Source organism: Ahaetulla prasina, chromosome 13 (genome assembly GCF_028640845.1).
Source record: "Ahaetulla prasina isolate Xishuangbanna chromosome 13, ASM2864084v1, whole genome shotgun sequence".
NCBI classification, from domain to species: domain Eukaryota; kingdom Metazoa; phylum Chordata; class Lepidosauria; order Squamata; family Colubridae; genus Ahaetulla; species Ahaetulla prasina.
In genome coordinates this window covers 15,605,425-15,625,311 of record NC_080551.1, presented here as the reverse complement: position 1 = coordinate 15,625,311, position 19,887 = coordinate 15,605,425, and positions in this window count along the sequence as shown.

The window sequence follows — 19,887 nt, the reverse complement described above, 5'->3', positions numbered from 1 at the left end:
GGGGCTGCCCCAAAGAAGAGGGAGTCAATTTATTTTCCAAAGCACCAGAGGGCAGGACAAGAAACAATGGATGGAAACTAAGCAAGGAGAGAAGCAACCTGGAATTCAGGAGAAACTTCCTAACAGTGAAGACAATTAACCAGTGTGACAACTTGCCTTCAGAAGATGTGAATGCTCCAACACTGGAGGTTTTTATAAAAAGACTGGACAGCCACCTGTATGAAATGGTATAGGACCATAATGGCGAACCTATGACACGCGTGCCACAGGTGACACGCAGAGCCCTCTCTGCTGGCACACGAGCCATCATCTTGGGGGGGATAGATAGATAATAGATGATAGATAGATAATACCGTGTTTTCCCCAAAATAAGTCCTTGTCTTATATTTTTTTGAACCCTGAAATAAGCACTTGGCCTTATTGCCATGTGCTCAAAAGCCCGATTGGGTTTATTATCAGGGGATGTCTTACTTTGAGGGAAACAGGGTATTATTCTTGTTGCTGTTTGTACACTGAGAGCTTAACGCACCGGAGACAAATTCCTGGTGTGTCTAATCACACTTGGCCAAATAAAGTATTCTAATTGCTCTTTTGGGGCCAGTTGGCATGGGCCATTTGGAGAGCTGGCTCAGCCAAGTTCTTCTTGGCCAGCTGATTTCTAGGAAAAGTAAGCAGAGCCATCTTTCTTTCTTTCTCCCTTTCGGCTGGTAGGATGGAAGTTTTGTTGCCTCATAAAGTCCTGTAGATATATCTGTATGGGATTTCTTGATCTGTCATGTTGATGGATGGTAGGATGAGAAAGCCTGCCCAGCTACAGCAAGAGGAAAATTCTGCCCATTCATCACTTTTCCAGCTGTCAGATTGATGACTGAGGCTTTGCAGCAGGTCCAAACGGGTCTACAGCAGATCATTGCACCATAAGAACAAACCATGAACTTTTTCTAAGGCGGTTCTTGTTTCAGACATGGGTTTCTGGCACCTGTATGGCACTCCCTGTGAACCAGACTTTTTATTATCTCTACATATTGCTTCTTCAGCTATTAGTGGAAGGAATGCATAGCCTCGGTGGGCAGGATAGATAGATAGATAGGATATTGATACATATACATATATAGATAGATAGATAGCTAGAGAGAGAGAGAGAGAGAGAGAGAGAGAGAGAGAGAGAGAGAGAGAGAGAGAGAGTAGATAGAGAGAGAGATAGAGAGGTAGAGAGATAGAGAGATAGAGAGGATATTAATATAGATAGATAGATACATAGATATGATTTAGAGAGAGAGAGAGTAGAGAGAGATAGCTAGATAGATGATAGATAGAGAGATAGAGAGATAGAGAGATAGAGAGATAGATAGGATATTAATATATAGAGAGATAGAGAGATAGATAGATAGATAGATAGATAAATAGATAGATAGATACAATACACACACACACACACACACACACACACATATAGAGAGAGTAGATAGATAGATAGATGTGTGTGTATGTGTGTATGTATATATATAAAGAGAGAGAGAGAGAGAAAGAAAGAGAGAGAGAGAAGATAGACAGACAAAAAAGGATTCTGCCACATTTTTAAAAGATCGTGCACCACAGCCGATCACACCCCCCCCTCCGTACTGTTCTACTTACCCCATGCCTCTTTTTGGCATTCACTGTGCGTGCATGCACGCGCACACCTTGCATTTGGCGCATGGTGCGCACTAAGCATGTGTGCGCACTGTGCAGGCATTCACACAGTGAGCATTTGGTGCGGAGCGTGCATGCACAGCCAGCAAACCAGTAGTGAACCGGTTCAGATTTCACCACTGATGTCATTGGAGGCACCAAATAGTTTTCATGTGCTTAAGGCTTAGGCTATAAATAAACATTTTGCTACTGTTTGCAAAACCCTTGGATATCGGTCATTTAGTAAGAATACTTCAATCTCCCCATCAAGATTGGTGTTCATCAGATTCACAAGCAGGCATATTAGCTTTGATTGCCAAGGTGAATACACTGGGCCCTTGGGGTTGGGGTGGGAAAATGGGATATTGGTGTAGAGTCGATCAAGAAATAAATATGCCCCTTTCAATAATTCAGTTTTAATCTAGATATTACAAGGCGCCTCCAACATTACAGAATCGGAACTACTCTCTGTGGGCTTGTAAAGGCCAAGTGAGAAGCAGAGCTCTGAACTAGCTTTGATAATGCCCCTGTTTTGTTCCTTGGATGTTTTTAAATTTAGGATTCCATTCTGTGTTATTCCCGACCCTCTGTTGCGACCTAGGCCCAGGTAGTTATTACCAGACATAATCAGTCCTAAACAAACATATTTTATTAGAACAGCTGAGAATTACTTCATTCTCAGCTTAGTCCAAATTAAGTCCAAAACAAAGTCCTTCAGAAAAAGTCCTTTGGCCTTATCAAAAATCTTTGTCTTCTTTGGCACCCTGCCAAAGGCTTTTCTTGGCAAGAACCCCACGAAGTTCAGAAACAAGAGACGCTAACTAAAAACAGATGTAGCAACATTGCTTTCCTACAAAGAGCCCAAGAGCTGTTGCTGCTCTTTTAAGCCTTATGGGAGGGGCCAATCATCTCCTGGCTTTACTCCCAAGTCATCCTTTTTGCTTCAGTTGCTCTTGCCTTCTGACAGCTCTTCACATGCGTGCACTAGGAACAGGCTCCTCCTATTTGTCTGTGTTGTGACCCAGGTTCCTGGACCCGGACTCCTGGACTCGGATGATTCAGAAAGTGAGGGAGAAGACCTGGCCAGCCCTGCTTCTCTTGAGCCCTTTCCCTCCCTGGCACCCACTCAAAGGGATGGGGAGGGGCCGGCACAGCCTGATTCCATGGAGCCTCCTTCTGATTTGGCAACGCCCCAAGAACAGTTTTGGAGCGATGCAAGGTCACGTAGACGTAATCGCCGTGCGCAGCAGCGGAAGAGTTGGGACAAAGCCAAGTCATAATTGTCATGCAGTGACATCTGCAGAGACTATAAATAGGAGGCGGGACTTCCTGGTTTTTTGTCTTGGACAAAGTAATGAGTTGGCGCGAGCTAACTATTTCAATGGAGGGAAGAATATATTCGTGAGTAATTCTGGCCTTATCTATAATTTCCTCGTTATCTCCAGAAACTTGGCAGGCCCGTGGGTAGACGTGGCCAGGACATGTATCTATGTAAATAAAAGGAAAAAAGAAGGCCTCTGACGGACTCTTTGCTGGGAGTATTAGGGGGAGGGAAACAGAACATTTTGTCCAAGACCTGACTAAAACATCTTCCACCAAAGATGGACCAGCAGCAGGTACAGCAGCAGTTAGAGCAGCTACAAGCGGCTAATCAACAGCTCCAGCAGCAAGTGGCTCACTTGGCAGGCCAACTTGCTGCCAGGAATGTGCCTGCAGCCCCCATCCTCCCACCTCCTCCTCGTCGCAAGTGCCCGATAACCGTGCCGGATAAGTTTTCTGGGCAGCCTGAGATGTTCCCGACCTTCTTGGGACAGTGCCAGCTCTACATGGCTATGAGGCCAGAGGATTTCCCAGACGACCGGGCTAAGGTGGCCTTCGTGATTAACCTTCTTTCCGGCTCGGCTGCTCGATGGGCCACGCCCTCTTGCTCCAGGACAGCCCCTGCTGGCGGACCAACAGCGTTTTGGCAGCACCTCGCACCATGTATGAGGACCCGTTCGAATGCTGACGGCAACCAGGCGCCTTAAGGAACTCCGTCAAGGGAAACGCCTGCAGGAGTACATCGCAATTTCGTCTTTTGTGCCAGGACTCTGACTGGAATGATGCAGCGCTGGTGGGCCAGCGTTCAGGAGGGACTCTCAGAGGAATTGCAAGACGAGCTGGCCCGCGTGGGCGCGCGGACCCTCGACAACTTGGTGCCCTTTGTCTCCGCCTCGATGCCCGTCTGCAACGGCGACCGTCCCGTCGCGCCCCGGGACCCTCCGTCGACATCTGCACCCCACTTCCTGCACCACCAGCACCCAGGGTCGCCCCACGCTTTGTAACCGCTGCGGAAGAGCCCATGGAGTTGGGAGCGCCAGACCTCGCCTAACAGCCCAGGAGCGGAACCGAGGCGCCAAGGGGATTGTGCCTGTACTGTGGGGAGCCCGCCACTTCGCCGCTTCTTGCCCCAGAAAGCGAAGTGGGGCACGACGCCGGTCCCGAATCACAGCGTGACCAATCGAATGGAGCAGGCCCGACCTCGGGAAACCCTAGGTCGGGCACGTACTAAGCCCCACTGGACGCTATGGAAGTAGACTCTGGGCCCCTCGGCATCTGATTCTGGACACACGGATATGGTTGGGGAACCAGTCGGACGGGCTCCAGGCGCATGCGCTGGTGGACTCAGGGGCCACAACAAACTTTATGGACCAGGCCTTTGTGACCCAGTTTGCGGTCCCGTGGTTCCGTGGACCCTCCGATGCGGTAGAGACAATTGATGGGCGAGAACTGGTGTCCGGCCCCATTAAATTCGCCACCCAGCCTTTGCGCCTGGCTATTGGGGACCATGAGGAGGCGATCCAGTTTTATGTCACGGCGGACCTTCATTTTCCTTGGTCCTTGGTTGGCCTGGCTTGGACCCACGATCCTCAGGTGGCCTGGTCGCGAACGCCATCTCTTTCCCGAGTCTGCAGTGCGTCGATCACATCCGCCACACCTGTGCCGGCCAGAACGTCCCCACCGCTGCCATCACCTTGCCTCCTGAGCTGACGGACTTCGCCGGCGTGTTCAGCGAGAAGGAGGCGGACCGACTACCCCGCATCGGCCCTACGATTGCCCGTGGACCTTCTGCCCAACGCACCACTGCCTGTGGGACGCCTGTATTCCATGTCGGAGCCCGAGTTGGCCGCCTCAGGGACTTCCTGGACAAAAACCTGGCCCGAGGGTTCATCCGGCCTTCAAAGTCCTCTCTCGGCCCCGGTCCTCTTTGTGAAGAAGAAGACAGGGACTTGCGCCTATGCTGTGATTACCGCCAAACGCCATTACGGTGCGGAATCGCTACCCCCGCCGCTCATCCCGGAGCTACTGGAAAGGTTGCGGGAGGCCACGATCTTCACCAAGCTCGATCTCCGGGGCCTACAACCTGGTGCGGATACGAGAAGGAGGCGAATGGAAGACGGCATTCGCACCCGATACGGACACTACGAATACACTGTCATGCCATTTGGGTTGACCAATGCGCCCGCCGTTTTCAGCACTTCATGAGCAGCGTGTTCCGAGACATGTTGGATCGGTTCGTGGTTATCTACCTCGACGACATCCTGATTTACTCCCGGTCCAGGAAAGCCACCTTCGACACGCCAGTCTGGTTCTGCAACGCTATGGAGCAACAACTCAATGCGAAGCTGAGAAATGCGTCTTCTTCCGGACTTCCATAGAATTCCTCGGCATATCATCTCGCCCGAGGGCATAGCCATGGACCCATGTAAAGTAGAAGCTTTGTGTAGCTGGGAAGCCCTCGTCGGGTGAAGGATGTTCAGCGCTTGCTGGGCCGCCAACTACTACCGGACCTTCATCCCAGGCTTTGCCACACTGACGGCTCCACTTACCCAGCTCCTCAGGAAGAAGGTTGCGTTCCGGTGGGGTCCCCCGCAGCAAGAAGCATTCACCGCCCTCAAGAAAGCCTTCGTCACGGAACCCGTCCTGAGGCATCCCGACCCGCTCCGGCCTTTTGTGGTGGAAACGGACGCGTCCAATGTGGCTCTGGGAGCGGTGCTGCTACAGGCTCCGACGAATGGCGGCACACTTTTTCCCTGCGCTTACTACTCCCAGAAACTCAAATCCTTCCGAGCGCAACTACACCATCTGGGAAAAAGAGTTGCTGGCTATCAAGGCTGCATTCGAGGCTTGGCGACACCATTTGGAGGGGGCCCAACATCAGGTGGAAGTCCGAACGGACCTTCGGAATCTCGAGCACCTCACCACAGCTCGGAAGTTGAACCAGCGGCAGATCCGGTGGTCGTTGTTTTTTGCCCGGTTCAACTTCCGCGTGACCTACATTCCCAGCGGTCACAACCGAAGGGCGGATGCCCTGTCCCGCAAGCCAGAGTACTTCTGCGCCAAAGACCCCCTTCCTCCATGGACAGTGCTGCCGGCAGAAGCATTGGCCGCAGCACGGGAACCAGTGGACTTGCGGGCCCAGGTGCGAGAGGTGCAGCGCCAGGACGCCTGGTCGCAGCAAAGGAGAGCGGAGGTGGGCCCCACGTCTCTGTGGACCTTGGAGGAGGACTTACTCAAGTTTCAGGGGCGATTATATGTGCCCACAGGACCACTCCGAGCCCTTGTCATGACCCAGTGCCACGACAACCCTGCAGCAGGACATTTTGGGTTCTTCAAGACCCTCCACCTGGTGACATGGACCTTTTGGTGGCCCCGAGTGCGGCATGATGTACATGCCTATGTGACATCCTGCGTACCGTGCCGGCAAGCCAAGGCCGCCACGGGGCACCGCCCGGGCCCCTCCAGCCCTTGCCGACACCCGACAGACCCTGGGGGGCGATCTCCATGGACTTCCTGACGGACCTGCTGCCGTCCTCTGGGTTCACCACGGTGCTGGTGGTGGTGGACATGCTCACCAAGATGGCACACTTCATCCCATGCCGCGGACTGCCCACAGCCGCAAAAACGGCCCGTCTCTTTCTGCAGCACATCTTCCGCCTCCATGGTCTACCGGACAGGGTGGTTTCGACCGCTGGAGTTCAGTTCACAGCCCGCTTCTGGAAGAGCCTGATGGCGCGTTGGAGGTGCAGGTGTGTCTGTCGTCATCGCACCATCCGGAGACCGACGGGGGTACAGAGAAGGTCATCGGTATACTGGAACAGTATCTCCGTTGCTTCATCAACCAGCAACAGGACAACTGGGCCGACTACCTGTCCCTGGCGGAGTTTGCTTTTAACAACTCTCAGCACACCTCTACTCAGATGACCCCGTTCTTTGCCAATGTGGGGTACCATCCGCGGCTCTTCCCTCTGGCACCACCGGACTCTCCTGTTCCCGAAACGCAGACCTTCCTGACGGAATTGCATGCGGTCCAACAGTTGGTACGGCAGCAGCTGAATCGGGCAAAGGAGGACTACAACGTCCGCCGACCGCTCCCGACGGCAACGCCCCGCTGGCAGTTGGAGACCGGTGTGGCTCTCACCAAACACCTCCCGTCCGACCGCCCGGTAAAGAAGTTGGACCACCGATTCATCGCCCGTTCCCTGTCGAGGCAGCCATCAACCCGGTAGCCTACCGACTGACCCTGCCACGATCCATGCGGATCCACCCCGTTTTTCACCGGTCCCTTCTGGTTCCTGAGGCCACACCGAGTCCCCTTCGGTGCCCAACAGCACCCGTCACTGTCGCCGAGGACGGATCGGAGGAATCTGAAGTCCACAGCGTCGAGACTCCCGCTGGCTGAAGGGTCGTTTCCAATATTTGATCACGTGGAAGGGATACGGGACTGATTTCTCCTGGGTAGATGCCTCCGACGTTCATGCCCCTGACCTGGTGCAGGCCTTCCATGAGCAGAACCCAGCTCGACCGCATCCCGATCGTCAGCCCCGGGGGAAGGGCCCTGCGGTGAGGGATAGTGTTGTGACCCAGGTTCCTGGACCCGGACTCCTGGACTCGGATGATTCAGAAAGTGAGGGAGAAGACCTGGCCAGCCCTGCTTCTCTTGAGCCCTTTCCCTCCCTGGCACCCACTCAAAGGGATGGGGAGGGGCCGGCACAGCCTGATTCCATGGAGCCTCCTTCTGATTTGGCAACGCCCCAAGAACAGTTTTGGAGCGATGCAAGGTCACGTAGACGTAATCGCCGTGCGCAGCAGCGGAAGAGTTGGGACAAAGCCAAGTCATAATTGTCATGCAGTGACATCTGCAGAGACTATAAATAGGAGGCGGGACTTCCTGGTTTTTTGTCTTGGACAAAGTAATGAGTTGGCGCGAGCTAACTATTTCAATGGAGGGAAGAATATATTCGTGAGTAATTCTGGCCTTATCTATAATTTCCTCGTTATCTCCAGAAACTTGGCAGGCCCGTGGGTAGACGTGGCCAGGACATGTATCTATGTAAATAAAAGGAAAAAAAAAGAAGGCCTCTGACGGACTCTTTGCTGGGAGTATTGGGGGAAGGGAAACAGAACAGTCTGCCTCTCTGCTGTCCGCCTCTGGAGGCTCTGGAGTCCACGCATCGCTCCCAAATGGCCCTGGCCCCATCTCTGCCTCTGATGCAGACCCTTCGTCCGGGCCTTCCCCTGACTCCAGGACTGGCCCATTGTCCTCCCCTGCCTCCTCACTGTCTGACTCCGCTGCCAGCTCCGCAGGCTGCTGGTGGACCACAACACCCTCCTTGGAGGTTCCGACTCTGAGAATCCCACTCTATTATATGCTACCAAGTAGTACAGTGATGGCGAACCTTTTCAACACTGAGTGCCCAAACTAGAATACGTGTGCGCGCACATGCATGTTCATGCACCATAGTGCCAGAGACCCAAAGACCAGCTGGCTCCAGCACGCATGAAGACCAGCTGGCTGGCGTGCATGAGTGTGCCGGAAACCCAAAGACCAGGTGGCTGGTGCATGCATGTGCATTGACCAGCTGGTCTTTGGGTTTCCGGTGCTCTGGTGCACATGAACACTAGCCGGCCAGCGCGCATGCGCATGCCGGAAACCAAAAGAGCAGCTGGCGATGGGGTGTGTGCCCGCAGAGAGGGTTCTGTGTGCCACCTCTGGCACATTTGCCATAGGTTTGCCAATACGGAAGTACATTGCAGCCAGGATATATGATATTCAGTGAAATAATATTAATATAATATATATATACAGTATATATTGCCCACAAAATAATGGAATTCAGAAGGGGAAAGCCCAGGCAGCTGGAGAAACGAAGTTTCACTGTTTGAACCTTATGATTTCATTGAAAACAAGACTTTTATTCTTCCCCAGTTCAGGAGAGTGGGCAGGATGAGAAATGCCCAAGGCGTTGGATTGATTTTCATGATTCATTTTAGGGAAGGGAGGGAGAAGGATGGGGACACACGTTGAACATCAAAGGCCTCAAAGCATCCCTTTGATCATTAAGGACAGGAAAAGAACACTTTCGGCGTTGATTGAGGAGGGGAGGGAGGGACGGCAAAGGAAGGCTGGAGAAGCTGGTTCACCTACAACTTCCATGCAAAATATTTCTTCCTTCGTTTTAAGGTGGTGCTTCCAAACAAGATCTTGGCCTTTAAAAAAAATATCAATAAATGTAAGCATCGAGCCACTAAGGTTAAATGGCATTACTTTATAATATTCCCTTGACCAATAATAATAATAATAATAATAATAATAATAATAATAATAATAATAATAATAATAATAATAATAATAATAATAATAATAATAATAATAATAATAATAATATTGGGCACCAGTGTCTTTGGGGAATTCTGCAACTTCTCCTTTTGTTTATGCAGTAGTTTTGAGTTGGGGTGGTGTTTTGCTGGAAAATGCAGGGCTAATTGCAAAGCACAGACATTTCTGGAAGTCTTTGTACAATTGGGGAACAAGCACGAGATCAAATCTCATTAAATGATTTTAGGGCTCAGCCAGTGGTGGATTTCAAATTTTTTTTATCTACCGGTTCTGTGGGTGTGGCTTGATGGCTGTGGCATAGCTTGGTGGGTGTGGCTTGGTGGGCATGGCAGGGGAAGGATACTGTAAAATCTCCATTTCCTTCCGATCAGCTGGGATTCAGGAGGCAGAGAATAGATGGGGGTGGGGCCAGTCAGAGGTGGCATTTACCGGTTCTCCAAACTATTCAAAATTTCCGCGACCGGTTCTCCAGAACTGGTCAGAACCTGCTGAAACCCACCTCTGGGTTCAGCCAGTTTTCCTGAATGTTCTGAAAGTGGGGCTCCTGTATATTTAGATTTTGGATTTATTTATTTTTTTTAAAATAAACCAAACACTGTTAGGATGGTTTGCTCGTTTTGAACTCAGGCGCTCCGGTTTACAAATCACGCAAAATGTAACGTCAACCCTTTGCGACGTGTTCACAAGTGTGCACCAACGTTTTCTTGGGTTTTGGATGGTGTGCAAACTCAGCTTCAAGTTCTCTTCCGTCTCTCAAATTCACAGCAAAACCTGCATTCCGTCTTGCTTTCTTTCTTTTTTTTTTTGAAATACAATTCTGACCAACGCAAGACATTATTTTCTTTTCTTTTTTTTTGAGCTTGACCCTTGATCTTTCTACAACAGCAACTTTGAAAAGAAAGCATTTTTAAAATAAACCAAACACTGTTAGGATGGTTTGCTCGTTTTGAACTCAGGCGCTCCGGTTTACAAATCACGCAAAATGTAACGTCAACCCTTTGCGACGTGTTCACAAGTGTGCACCAACGTTTTCTTGGGTTTTGGATGGTGTGCAAACTCAGCTTCAAGTTCTCTTCCGTCTCTCAAATTCACAGCAAAACCTGCATTCCGTCTTGCTTTCTTTCTTTTTTTGAGCTTGACCCTTGATCTTTCTACAACAGCAACTTTGAAAAGAAAGCATTTTTTAAAAAATTTTTTTGATAGGAGAAGTGGCTGCTTTTCAAAAATCCTAGCAACGGGAATGAGGGAAGCCTTTTTCAAATAAGAGGATTATCGCAAAGCAACTAGTGGGTGGAAGACCTGAGAGGGGTAGGGAAGCGGGGGAATTAGCATTGGCTAGACAGACCATTAAATTGGTATTAAACACTTTTCCACGTGAAGGAAATCTCCATGTCCCAGAAGCCAGAGCAAAAGGGGATGACTTTCCCCTCGAACCCAGTTGAGATGGGGCTAGATAAACGCTGGAAAAAATGGAAAGGTGAGCAGAGGTTAAAGCGCAGGCTGGAGACCTTGTCTGGCTGGCTTCCTTCCTTCTAAACTCCCAGAGAATTGGCACGCACTGCTCGGATGACATCGTCCTCCCACAAACATTCAATCTTCTTGACCAGTTTGCTCCAGTACTGAACGGGAGGTGGGGGGAGGACGAGGAGTGGGAAAGGAGATATACAGAAATCAACTCAAGCTGTTTTTGATCAGTTTGCCGGCCAAAACCCAGGAAAGAGTCCCAGAGCTGCAGAAAGAAAAATAAGCAAAGCAAGGAACTGGAAATAGCTAAAGTGCTTGCATCTTTCTTTTTTTCTTTCTCTTCTTCCTTCCTTCCTTCCTTCCTTTTTTCTTTCTTTCTATCTTCCTTCCTTCCTTTTTCTTTCTTTCTTTCTCTCCTTCCTTCCTTCCTTTTTCTTTCTTTCTCTCCTTCCTTCTTTCTTTCCTTCCTTCCTTCCTTCCTTCCTTCCTTCCTTCCTTCCTTCCTTCCTTCCTTCCTTCCTTCCTTCCTTCCTTCTTTCTTTCTCTTCTTCCTTCCTTCCTTCCTTCCTTCCCTCCTTTTTTTCTTTCTCTCCCTCTCTCTCCTCTCCTCTCCTCTTCCCTCCCCTCCCCTCCCCTCTCCTTTTCTTTCCCTTCCTACAAACTGGCTATTAGGCTGTTTTAAATTGGCTTCCTGCCACAAGCATTAAGCTGAACTTCATGGCCTAAATAATTTGTTAGGGTTTTTCTTTCCTACAATTTTTGTGCTCTGAACTCATTTCTCCCGCTTATCCTGGTAGTCCAGTTGAAGTTTGACCCACCGTTGCACATTAGGTGGAAAGAAGTGAAGACCTCAGTTAACTCTTGTTGCTCCTAAAAGTGTCAAGAACAGCTGGAAGCCGCTGAATCTCATTGAGCAGCTGCTTCTGGTCCCCTCTTCGTGCTTAGAGACCCAAGGAGAGAGCTAATCTGAAATTAATCTTTTTCCACCCAGATTCAGATGACCTGCAGATTTACAGCGCATAAGGAAAGCAAGCCTGGGACAAAATATGGGCCAAAATTAAGGCAATCCCGTTTAACTTTTAACGTTTAATTTTTAACATTTTTAACGTTTAATTTTTAACATTTAATTTTTGGATCCCGTCCAAAAATGTTTTACTAGAAGAGTTCTTCGCTCCTCCGAAATCAACCAAATACCTTATACCACCAGGCTTGAAATTCTGGGTTTAGAAAACTTAGAACTCCGCCGACTCCGACATGACCTGTGTTTAACACACAGAATCATCTATTGTAATATCCTTCCTGTAAAAGACTACTTCAGCTTCAATTGCAACAATACAAGAGCAAACAATAGATTCAAACTTAATGTTTGAATCTATTCAGACATTAATCTTCAGACTTGATTGCAGAAAATATGACTTTTGTAACAGAGTTGTTAACGCTTGGAACTCACTACCTGACTCCATAGTCTCTACTCAAAACCCCAAAATCTTCAACCAAAAACTGTCTACCATTGACCTCACCCCATTCCTAAGAGGACTATAAGGGGCGTGCATAAGAGCACAAAAGTGCCTACCGTTCCTGTCCTATTGTTCTCTTCATTATAATATTATATGCATACTTTTACTTATACTTTTACTTATATATACTTTTTCTCTCATGATGAGTTATTTTTATGTTGATGATTGTATATACTGTTGTGACAAAATAAAAACAAAACAAAACAAAAAAACCCAAAGGAATCCAGGAGGGTTTTTTTATCTATCTGCTAGGCCTCACAATGGTGTTGCTTTGGGAGTAATGAAAATCGCTCCATGCTGTGGTTCCTTGGCATTCTTTATTGCATCAGATTAACAGATTAACAGAGTTGGGAGTTGTAGGTCATCTAGTCCAACCCCCCCACTCCCACCCCCCATCAAATCAGAAGACCCTACCCCATTTCTGACAGTTGGCAGTCCAGTCTCTTCTTGAAAGCTTCCAGTGATGAAGCTCCCGCAACTTCTGAAGGCAACTTCTGTTCCATTGATTGATTGCTGCCACTGTCAGAAAATGTCTCCTTATTTCCAGGTTGAATCTCTCCTTGATCAGTTTCCATCTATTATTCCATGTCTGGCCTTCGGGTGCTTTGGAAAATAGCTTGACCCCTTCCTCTCTGTGGCAGCCCCTCAAATATTGGAAGACAGCTATCATGTCTCCCCTGGTCCTTCTCTTCACTAGACTAGCCATGCCCAGTTCCTGCAACCATTGATCGTATGTTTTAGCCTCCAATCCCCTAATCATCTTGGTTGCTCTTCTCTGCACTCTTTCTAGAGTCTCAATATCTTTTTTATAGTGTGGTGACCAAAACTGGATGCAGTACTCTAAGTGTGGTCTTAGTAAGGCTTTATAAGGCATTACTTATATTATAAGGTCTTAATAAGGCACCTTAATCCTCTTGCCTCCAGTTTAACTGTAATGAATCAAATATAATCAGCCACCTGTGATTGTTCTTCCTTGTTTCTTCTCTTTCTCTCCCTTTCCCTTTCTTTTATTAAAGAAAAAAACAACAACCCAAAACCCTCTATGATTATTACTTCCAGAAATGAACAAGAGACAAATTAGTTAGTGCTGCCAACACTTATTTTCTGGATGAAGCCGAAGAACATCCTGCCAACCACCAACACACACACACACTTTTCCCCCAAACCCCTGTAATTAAAGCAACAGAAAACGCTTGTAATTTGAAAGATCAAAAGAACAGAAACAGCGCTGTATAGAATGACTGATGCTAGAAGGAAGAACGGTCTGTTTCATTTAATCCCTCCCCGCATTTCATGAGCCATACTGACCACCTTTGGTGCTGACGTGTAATTGATTAATTGTTGTTGTTAGCTGTAAAGTCGTGTCCGACCCATCGTGACCCCATGGACAATGTTCCTCCAGGCCTTCCTGTCCTCTACCATCCTCTGGAGTCCATTTAACCTCATGCGGACTGCTTCAGTGACTCCATCCAGCCACCTCGTTTTCTGTCGTCCCCTTCTTCTTTTGCCCTCAATCTTTCCCAGCATTAGGCTCTTCTCCAGGGAGTCATATAATTGATATAGTGTGTAATCAATATAATTGATTAATTATGTGTCATCAAGTCATTGTCAGAATAACAGAGTTGGAAGGGACCTGGTCCAATCCCTTGCTCAAGCAGGAGACCCTATACCAGATAGGGCGAAGCTTTTCGGCGCCAGGTGTTGAAAAGGGAGCATTTTGCGCTTGCACTTTGTGCACGCGCACTCGTCAGGGCTGCAACCAGGAAGAGGTGCTGCCCAGAGGGCATGCGCCCACTGGATAAAATACTTCCGGATAAGGTACTTCCGGCCAGCAAGTCTTTGGGTTACTGCTGCCCATGCGCATGCGCTGATCATCTGGCCGGCACGCATGCTTACGCTGGAGAATGGAAGACCAGCTCTTCCGGTTTCCAGCACTGCCACATGCACAAAGGCTACCTGATCATTGTGTGCGCATGCGTGCCGGACACCTGTAAGAGGAACAGGTGACGCCGCACGTGCCAGGTGACATGGCTCTGCGTGCCACTTCAGGCATGAGTGCTATAAGTTCACCATCACTGCCCACATAAATGGCTGCCCACTCTCTTCTTGAAAACTTCCAGTGATGGAGCACCCACAACTTCTGGAGGCAAGGCGCTCCACGGATTCATTCCTCTAACTGTCAAGAAATTTCTCCTTAGTCCTAGATTGCTTCTCTCCTTGATCAGTCTCCATCAATTGTCAAGTCTTAGTGACCACACAGACAACTTTTATCTATGATCATCAGTTCCTAACCTGGCTTTCATGTCTCAATCTGGGTGTTCTCCTGGATGGACGGTTGTCTTTTGAAGAACACTTAGCGACCGTCTCCAGGAGAGCTTTTTAACAGGTTCGCCTGGTCCACCAGTTGCGCCCCTTTCTAGACCGGGATGCCTTATGCACGGTCACTCGTGCCCTCGTCACTTCGCGCCTGGACTACTGCAATGCTCTCTACATGGGGCTCCCCTTGAGGTGCAGCCGGAGACTACAGTTGGTTCAGAATGCGGCCGCGCGGGTGATAGAGAGAGCCACGAGCCCATATAACACCGATCCTGCGCAGGCTGCACTGGCTACCTGTGGTTTTCCGAGTGCACTTCAAGGTGTTGGTTACCACCTTTAAAGCGCTCCATGGCATAGGACCGGGATATCTTCGGGACCGCCTTCTGTTACCACATGCCTCCCACCGGCCGGTACGCTCCCATAGAGAGGGTCTTCTCAGGGTGCCGTCAGCCAAACAGTGTAGGCTGGCGACCCCCAGGGGGAGAGCCTTCTCTGTGGGGGCACCTACCCTCTGGAACGAGCTTCCCCCAGGACTTCGACAACTTCCTGACCTCCGGACCTTTCGCCGCGAGCTGAAGACATATCTATTCTTTCGAGCAGGACTGGCTTAAATAGGGTTTTTAAATATGGATTTTATTGGGGTTTATTTTTTATATTTTGTATGGTATTTTAAATTTAGGCTATTTTGAATAAGTTTTTTAAAATATGTTTTATTGTAATATATTGTATTATTTTATTTGCCTGTTCACCGCCCTGAGTCCTTCGGGAGAAGGGCGGTATACAAATTAAATTATTATTATTATTATTATTATTATTATTATTATTATTATTATTATTATTATTATTATTATTATTATTATTATTATTATTATTATTATTATTCCTTCTGCCTTTCCAGGGTTCTGGATTTTTGTGAGAATCGTATGACTTGTTCAAGTAAAAACTGATGGATAAGTAGATTGACTGTGTGCCATGAATTTGCCGTCAAATCCACTCTGTAGATAGTTTTCTCCCTCTAGAAGATAATGTCCTTCAAGTCCTCCAATGGTGCATTCATCATCACTGTAACTGAGTCTATCCCTCTTGCTTCTGGTTGTCCTCTTCTCTTTTCTTATAAAATGACATAAACCATAGCAGTCAGTAATGATGTCTGTTTCTATGAATAGACTATGTCTAAAAGATGTTAATGAGAGAATGACAGATGTGGAACAAAATTTAGCTGACAAGACAGAGAAAGCCCTGAAAGTAGAACTGCAAATGACAGTCCAAGTGAATGATTTGGCAAAAGGACACTTTACTGAATATATCAAAGAAATAGGCTGAAGTTTTAAAAAATTAAAGGGGACATACAAATGAAAAGCCAAGAGAATGAGCTGGAAAGTATTTTCTTATTGGACTTACCAAAGAGTCCCATTAAAGCCTTGAAGAAACTTGTGCAATGGGAAAAAGAATTGCCGAGGAATCAAATCCATTGAAGATATTTGGTTGAATTAAAGATTCAAATAATTAGAAGTAGGAGGAAGGAATACAAAGCTGGTTTATTTGATCAAGGTTAAAATAAGATTTTTTTTGTGGGGTGGGGTGGTAAGATTTTCCCAAAAATGGGCTTTTTGCTGACACCAGTATTGAAAAATTAATATTTCGTGGATTTAGTTATAGACAAGGGATATGATGTAGAATGAATCTGTTATAGGGGGTGAAGAGTTGTTAAACACGTTTATACTTGTGATGAATGTTGGAAGGCACATCTTTACATATTGCTTTTCTTTATTATATTTTTATTTTCTTTTATATCCCTCCCACACTTTTCACTCTTTTTTTTCATTGTCTTTTCTTTCTCTAGCTTTAGTTTGCATAAGTTTTTAGTATTGTAATTAAATTTGTAAAATATATATATATATATATATTTTAAAAAGAAATTCAGCAAAGATGGCACAGTAATCAGGGTGATGTAGCAATTAGGGTGTAAGGATCTTTAGGAAGAGGTGGCATACAAATGAAATCAATGAATAAATCTTTGCAATCTGCCAACTCAGTCAGCGAGACCTGTTTGCCATAAGAAATGATTTACGACCCCATCCTGAGTTACTTCTGGTGATTTGTCTCAACTTTTGACTACCTTTGGAAATTATTTTCTTTTTTTAAAAAAAAAAAAAACCTGAAGGAAGGGGGCGTTAACCAGAGGATAGTCGCAGTGCATGGCTTATTATTTCACTTATGATTAATATCTTTGTGTGTGCAGGAACCCAATCCGGCACATTCTAATTCCTTTGAAGTTTCTTACTATTTTGTTACTACACAAAGGAGAGGCAGGGCTCTTGTACATGCTGAAGCTGGAAGTAAAGATTGATGGATGTGTCATTTCCCTTTCGATCATATTGTATGGTCAGCCACGTTGAAATTTTGTACTAGGAATCTTGTTGCAAATGTTTTAAACTGTGTGCATGTGTACATATCAAATTTACTCTCTTCCGTATGGAAATTATTGGAGATTTTAACAGAGTTGGGAGGGATCTGGAGGTCTTTTAGTCCAACCCCTCTGCTCAAGCAGGAGACCTTATACTAGTGATGGCTAACCTTTTTGCCATCGCACGCCAGGAGGGGGGGGTCACAGGCGCGCATGCCCAAACCCATAATTCTATGCACCCCGTGCATGCGCGCACAACCCCCCCTTCCCCCCACTCCTGGCACGCCATGGCCCAGTAGACCCGTTTTTCTCTCTCACCTGACTCCAAGGCCTCTCTAGGAGTCTGGGGAGGGCAAAAACGGCCTCTGCCCCCCAGAGGTCCTCTGGAGGCCAAAAACAGCCCAACTGACAACTTCCAGTGGGATCGGAAAGCCCATTTTTTTGCTGTCCCCAGCCTCCAGGGCCTCTCTAGGAGTCTGGGGAGGGCGAAAACGACCTTCCCCACCTGCGGAGGTCCTCCAAATGCCAGAAATGGGCTGTTTTCAGCCTCCGGAGGACCTCCAGGGGGGTGGGGAAGGCCATTTTTGCCCCCCTAGACTCCTAGAGAGGCCCTGGAGCCAGGTGAGAGAGAAAATGGGCCTTCGCCACCCCCCAGGCCCTCCAGAAGAGGAAACAGACTGTTTCCCTACTTCTGGTGGACCCAGAAGACCTGAAAATCAGCTAAGCTCGCATGCCTACTGATATGGCTATGCGTGCCACTTCGGACATGTGTGCCATAGGTTCGCCATCACAGCCCTATACCATTTCAGACAAATCCAATGCCTTCTTTAAAAGCCTCTAGTGTTGGAGCACCCACAATTTCTGGAGGCAAGTTGTTCCACTGATTCACTGAAATTTCTCTTCACTTAGTTCTAGGTAGGATCTTTCCTTGATTAATTTCCATCCATTGCTTCTTGTCTCGCCTTCTGGTGCTTTGAAGAATAGGGTGACCCTCTCTTGTTTACGACAGCCCCTCAAATATTGAAAGGCTGCTATCATGCCACTCCTAGTCCTTCTCTTCATTAAACTAGATGCACCCATGTCGTGTCCCACTCCTCCGCTGACGGCCGGGTCAGGGAAATCCGAATCAGGCATGCCTCTGCAGCTCTGCCAAAGTCCTAGCAAAGTTCTCAAGGCAGGAGAGGAGACCAGAAAGTGACTTCAGCAAGATAAGGTAGACTTTGCCTGACTCAGAGAATGCCAGAAAGCAGATCCTTTATATAGGCCATGGAGTGTGGCTCCATGACTCAGCACTTATCCAGGCCTGCCCCTCCCTTCCTTCTGTTGCCGCCGCCTATCAATTCTCCTGAAGCGAGGGTCACTCCAGTCTGCAGCTGTTGGTAATTGAACTTCCTCAGGCACACATGCTGTGGGGGAGGGGGAGGGGTCTAGTTGCTCCGTTTGCCTGGGCATGGAGCCAGAGCTGGGGGCTGGAGGCACTTCTTCCTCCTTGGCCTGTCTGGGCATGGAGCCAGGGCTGGGGCTGGGAGGCATGCTAAGACATTCCTCAGCGTTCGGAAGCAGATAAGATGGGCCCGGCTGTGGGGAAAGCGGACGAGGCACAACAACCCAATTCTTGCAACTGTTCTTCATATGTTTTAGCCTCCAGGTCCATCATAATCTTTGTTGCTCTTCTCTGCACCCTTTCTAGCGTCGCAACATATATATACATATATATATATATATACATACATATATATATATATATATATATATATATATATATGTCTTTGGTTGTTCGGGTTTTCTCCCGTGTAAAATTGGAAGTGTCTTGGCGACGTTTGACGAAGTCTCATTCGTCATCTTCAGGCTTCAACCGTGCTTCTGGGAGCAATGTGTGATCGCAGCTGTTTCTTCCTTTTAACTGCTAGTGGGGTTTGAACTGATTGGGTGGGAGCTTGGCTGTGCTCTGATTGGATGGGGGTTTTCTGTGCTCTGATTGGCTGGGGTGTGTCCTGTTTAGGTGGGGGCTTGGTTGTGCTCAGATTAGTCTGAGTTGCAGGGGGATTTGAGCTGGTGAGCTGCATAGCTGTTGTTTGGCTTTGTGGTCGTGCTACATCTTCATAGTGGGTGTCAGTCTGCTGCATGAATGGATTGGAGGGGTTTGAAATGGCTAATGTTGCAGCTGCGGTCTGGCTTCTGGTCCTTGGTCGTGCTTCATCATCAGTGTGGGTTTGGGTCTGCTTTCTGGGTGGATGTGTGGTGGTGACATCCTGTGTGGACCTTGTGAGTGTTGGTCTGGTGTCATTCCTCGTGTTAGGGACTCGTTTGTCAATAAGGCGGGTTTCAAATGGCTGGTAGGCGGAGGTGTCATCTCGTTTGTTCATGCTGTGTGGGCGTTTTTCTATCTCAATGGCTTCTCTGATTATTCTGTTGTTAAAGTGTTCAGTTTTGGCGATAGTTCTGGTCTTTTTAAAGTCAATATCATGTCCTGTGACTTTAAAGTGTTGGACCAGGGAAGAAGTTGGTTCCTCTTTTTTGAATGAGTTCTTGTGTTCTTCAATGCGTGCACTTATTCTTCTGTTGGTTTGTCCAATGTATGTGGTGGGGCAGGCGGTGCATGGGATTTCATATACTCCTTGATTTTCTAACTCAATTTTGTCTTTGGGGTTTCTTAGGATGGTGGATATTTTTCTGTTTGTGCAGAATGCTGTCTTGATGTTGTGTTTGTGGAGGATCTTGCTGATTCTGTCTGTGGTGCCTTTTATATACGGGGAGGAAATCCACCATCTGACCAGGACCTATGAAAAACTAGAAGTCCAAAGAGCTTTCATTTTATGTGACCTCACATTCCTACGAAACTGCCGCGATCA